Genomic DNA, 6,000 nt, shown 5'->3' on the forward strand with positions numbered 1-6,000 from the left:
AGGATATTGCACCATTGAGTGCGTCACAGCGCCCCACTCCTTCCTCCCTCTGCCTCCCCCTCCCCCCGCGCGCACGGGGTTTCCCGGCCTGGCCTCTGCTGCAGCGCGGGGAGGGAGGGGGTCATGGCGGTGTCGGCTCGGCTTGGCTGAGGGGACAGCGAGCGGCCCTGCGGCAGTGGCTGGGGTTGCATAGTAGCCTATTTTCGCGGCCGCGTTTTCCTCGCCGTCCTGGTTGTTTTTAAAGCCCCGGAGTCGGGGGGTGACAGAAGAGAGAGAAAGAGGCTTCCTCGGGCGGGGGCCGGTGGCCGCGCGTCTGCCCCATCCGCACACAGAAATGGCTCCCGTCTCCTTCTCCTCCCTGACAGCCGAAACACACCTCGGGCTGTCCCCGTGCGCTCCCGGGGCCGTAGCAGCGTTGGTCATGAGGGGCAGCGCTAGCAGCTCACGGAGAGGCCCTGAGGCGAGGGGAGCAGATGGAGGCGCCTCTGAGGGCTGCTCGGCCCTGCTCAGCCCCGGGCTCACACACAGTGCAGGCCGGCGGGCCCGTGGCTGAATCCCGCAAACTTGTCCCGAGGCGCTAAGGGTGGATCATTCCTGAAGGGGATGCAGGAGTATTTGTAGGAGACAGGTTAGGTGGTCCTCGGGTGCTGCAGAAAGTACGGTGCTGTGATGTGCTGCAGGTCGCAGTACAGCGGTGTCCACGAAAAATCCTGTCAAGAATGATTTAAAGGTTAGTGCAGTCCAAAATCAAGCACTAAGAGAACTGTTACTGTGCAAACCGATTCCATGATCATGCCTAAGGCTTTCATACTGTGGTAGAAAAAATATCGATCCTTTTAATGCCCTTTTCAAGTTCTACAGTAATCTATTCATCAGTATTTCTTATGGAAGCAAGTAATATAAATTGTGAGCAATAATTTTGTGCCAACTTTATATGGTTTATGTGTATCACTTTGCAATTTGTTTCCATAGTGATTATATATGAAATGAAGGCAGTGCTTGAAAAACTCAACCCTTCACTCGTCTAGACTGTTGTAAATTGCCTAGAACCATCTAGAATATCCATAAAGGGAACATCTCAAAGACTGTATATACCTTAAGTCTTGCTGTGGTAGCATCTGCCCGGGCAATATTATCTGTAGAAATAGTACAACCTACCACAATCGCAGCTAAATTATAAAAATGCAGTTCCACTCTCAGCCTATCCTAATGCTCTCAAGTTCTGTCTACCCATGGTGGATAGAAAATACTGAGGATATTTCTTGTGTTTGCAGTTCAGATAGACACGCAACAGCAGCCAGAGGCCTTTTAAATGAATGATGCCCATTTGTGTGGGCTATTAACCTCTGGCTGTAAAACAAACAGGATGAACTGAAGAAAGAATGTGAGCACAGGTTTGGGCTGGCACAGTCAGATTTCCCACTAAAGTGATTTGAGTCTAAATGGAGAAATAATACTACTGAATATTAGTTAAGGATCTTGAATATTTATTAAGAAAGCTGTTGAATTTGATTTGATGAATATTTTTATTCAAGTACTGCATTTTAGTCTTAGTAGATTTGCAAATCTGAGAGGAAGAGATTTCCAGGCGTGGGAATTTCAGGAAGGTAAGCCATCATTCTTCACAGATCTGAAATGGCATCTCAGAAACAAGTATCTACTTTATCTTTTCCAATAAAGAAATCAGTGTCATTTAAGATTACCCGTGTATTCAGATCACTTTGAGTGTTCATATATGACAGCAGTTTTCCAGTAACAAGGCTTTCCTGGCTTTCTTTAAGGAGAAACTGTTCTCATTGCTCTAGTTTGCTTCAAGTCTTGTTTTTAGTCCACTTGGCCAAACTTCATTCTATTTAAAAAAAAAAAAACAAACTAGAAAAATTTTTTACATTATTATCTTCAACCAAGGGGGACAATTTAAAAATATATATATTGTTATTTACTGGCTAAAATAATGGGGATTCTCCTGATTAGATGCCAAGATTTCTTTGCATTAAGCAACTGCAGAGCCAAACAGCTGCCCCCCAAGCTCCCGATCACTGGCCTTTATTGAGGAGCTTGAAATTTCCCTGTCTCTGAGGATTTTGTTCATTTCTTATTCACCTGACGCATAAATATAAAGAAAAGCCTGTGAGCATACTGGTATCTGCTGTCACGTGGCTGTGGCAGGGTTTGGCAGTCTGATTGATTTATTTGGTCATGTTAGTTGTTCTGGTTTGTGGTTATTTTAATGCAGTGACACTCCTCAGTCCAGTGGCCCCTTGGCAGATGCTCTATTTGCCTCAAGTGTTGTATGACTGGAACAATGAAATTATGATTTAAGAAACAAATCATCAGTTCCCACGTGAAAGGCATTTATTTGTATGGATATTCCACACTAAGGTATGAGAAAAGGAACCCAGTGTTTCCTCCAGTGGAAATCATTGACTTCTTTCACCAAATGAAAAGATGAAAAAAATTTTGTTCATAAACTTCAAGCAAGTGGTTAGAAACACAGAATCAGTCTTCTCTTTTTGTGAAACAAGATAGCAGATATCCAGATTTCTTGTTCTAGCAATGACCCCTGACTGTACTAGAGGAAAAGATCCTACATTTTATATCCTTTAAAACCCATGTACAATGTTTGAGAAATATCTCTGGTTACAGTCGGGCAAACAACCTTTTCATGTGATTTCATATCTTCTTTTGTGTGCATTTGGGCCAGCGTTAGCCATACTCTGCCTGGAATGATTTATGTTCTGAACATGAAGCATCAAACTGAGAGGTATCAAAAGGTCAGATTTTGTCACTGACAAAAATCTTGTAATGACATTGGGATTTCTTGTGGTCCCCTGGCTTTAAATCTGATTAAGCTTTTTAGAGCAGCCTCAACTGAAAACTTGCTCCCCAAGGACCAGGTTCATGTTATCATCAGGCAGAAGAGATACCAAGAAGACACTAGTATGTCTGTGCTACTAAAGATAGGATCCACAGCCACATATATATGTACACCTAATACAGTTCTGTAGATGTTTCCCAAAAAGACAATCCCAGTGAATCATGAGCTCTTTGGTGATAGTGAACATAATTACACATTTATTAACAGGGGGAACAGATGGACTAGCTGGTTTAGCAGCTGGGTTTCCAGTGATTATTCATGCAGATTGAAGTAAGGAGTGACGTATCTAAAGAAAGCAGTAGGAGCTGACACCTCCTGAAACTGAGCTCCAGTTGAGCAATCCCTGCTCACCAATATTCTGGCAAAGGCGGTGGTACAGTTTGCATTAGGAAGTCTCAGAAATGTCCTTTTAGAAATCTCATAGCATAATTTGGATTTGCCATGAAACTGCCAGGTACTTCACAGGAAACCTGCAAGATCCCAGAGTTCTTTTCGTGCTGGTGCCAGAGTTCTGACTGTATTATTTGATTGCCATGACTAGCAGGGCAAGGAAAGTAATGGTAGACAGAGTTTGCTCACAGTAGGTCACGTTAAGGATCAAGATGATTTGTTAGGGTGTTGTTAGCAAGAAGTAATGTTTTTCAGTTCATCACTCCCAAAGGAGTGCCTAAACAAAAGCACACTTCCTCAGATGTAGGAGTGGATAGGAAAGATTCTGGAAAACCTCCAGGGGAGAAAGAAAGTCCAAATTCCTGGAGTCCCATGCTTGTTATTTAAATGCAGTCAGGGTGTCATTAATGCTAACAAGCATTTTTGGTCATTCCATTGAAATTACAATCTAAAAAAGCTAAACAATAAGAATTTATCAGATACAGTGGTTTTAATGGATTGAGAATGCTGGCTTTGTATTCTCTAGTACTTTAGTGTAATCTGAAATGCACATTATGGTGACTTTAGTACACTGGGCTGCTAGGCTTGCTTTGTCATCCTTTTTTAAAGTTATTTTACAACTTTGTTATGTTTTGACAGATATTTCTAGTCTTTGTAACTGTAGTCAAACTTGTGTTGTGAAATCTCAATGATGTCCCTGTTGAGTGAATTGAAAGTACATGCAGAATTTCCTCTCCCTGTCCAAGTTCTATCTCACTGAATAGTTGTGCACTAGGCCAATAAGGAACATAGTTAAAGATGCTTAAATTTCTTAGGTGCCAAGCACTATGGAAAGCCAGTGGTATTTAATCTGCTATGGTTGATTCAATTGTCCCACATGCTCAGTCTATTCAAGATATTCAGGCTTGTGCAGAGGATGTGGGGTGGACTGGGCTTTTTGCTGGCCAGCTGACTCACTTGTCTGAAATGTATGTGGAGTGGTTTGTGGCTTGTGCTTCCTAATTGCTAGGAGCACATGTCTCCAAGGAGTGTTCCTGCTTCAGTTGTGCAGGATTTTGGTTCTTAGCCTAAGTTCTCTCATTCCCAGTAGATTTTTTTCTTGATTATAATAATTTGTTAAACTATTTAAGACTAATTTACTTGGGTTTGTTTTGGGTTTTTTTTTAAAGAAACAGCAAAGATGTGTGAATTTAATCTTTCAGGTTACGCATCCGTTAATTCATCTCCTCTTAGAGTCTGGAGTTTAAGTTCAGACTCATAGTGACCCTCCTACCTTCAGAGGTTTGAAGTTATTTGTTACTTATTTCTTATTCTGGAATAATGAAGTTCTCACAGAATTTTTAAGAAAGATGGTATTTCTTTTATACAGTGGAACAGTTCTTGTAAACTGCTGCTGAAGAGGAAGCAGCAGAAGTGCTCTAGGCCCTCAGAGGAACCTTGGTTTCTCAGCCCTCTCTCAGAGGGTCAATAAAGAACTAAGGGAAGTTAATTACTACATATTTTTATAGTGTGTATCATTTCATTCAAAACTTAAAATTTGTGAAAAATTTCCCTTTTACTTTGGTTAGCATTTGGTTGGTCTTCTAATAAAAAACTAGGGTTAATTCTAGAAAGTCAGTATTTAATTTCTTAGTGGAAGCATGTAAATTACTGTTCATTCTTTAAATGAGTGTACCGTAAGAAAACTGTCATATGGAATCACTTATGGTGGTCTTGTAATTTTAGTAACTATTCTGGTAATAAGAAGAATGTTGGCACAATAAAATCTTAACCTAAATACTTGAAACAGAAATATACTTTTCTTTCGATGATTTTTTTAGTCATCCAGTCTTCTGCATGCTATAAAGCTCAATAATTACAGTTTTAGTCTTGAATGTTCTTCTTGACTGAGCAATTAGATTCTTTGTTTCCAAGTTTTCAAGGTTTGTAATCAAGCCCAGGACGTGGAATCAGTTTAGCTCTGTTCTCTGTTGTGTTAAGGACTCCTAGTGTGACCACAAACTGGAATTTTAGCACTAAAATTGAGCAGATGATATTTATTAGAGTTGCCACTGACTCTCATTGGAATGAGAGCACTTTTTGCACTTAAGTTTTCTTCTCTGTAATGTGGGGGTGATAGTATTTGCCTCAGAAGTTATGTGTGGGCAAATCCTTGAAGAATGTGGGGCTCAGGAATGGAAGGAGGCCTAGAAATCTTGATAGAAGCTGCAGGCTACTTTCAGGGTAGAGTTTGTTCTTTATATGACAAAAGTAAACAAAGCTGAGAGATGAACCAGGTGGCAGATGATAACATCCTGACGCAGTTGTGGTTACATTTAGTTTTTAAGTAATGAAATACTGCATGTCATATGTTTCTCTGAGACAATCTGCAAAGAACATTTTTTCCACTTCTGAGAGAAGGATGAATATAAGCTTGTGCATTATTTTGAAGAAAACCCTTTTCTTTCTGCTATTGGTTAACCATCTCTGCACGTTATTTATTCTCATGATTATACAAATTTGCAATGCACTGACATTGCTTGAGTTTTTTAATTGCTGATTTCAGTTGGTTAAGTTTTGGAACAGCCACTGCAGGCAGACCTATGTTCTGTATTTATTTGAGTACCTTTCCTCACTGGTAAAAAAGTTGAGTGTTATGTATTTAGTAGGAGGAAGTAATGCATGTGAACCAAGCCCAAGATGAAAACACCAGGAAGGCCAAGCAGGTCTTTGACTTTTACTGGGGTAAATTC

This window comes from Corvus cornix, chromosome 9 (genome assembly GCF_000738735.6).
Source record: "Corvus cornix cornix isolate S_Up_H32 chromosome 9, ASM73873v5, whole genome shotgun sequence".
NCBI classification, from domain to species: Eukaryota; Metazoa; Chordata; class Aves; order Passeriformes; family Corvidae; genus Corvus; species Corvus cornix.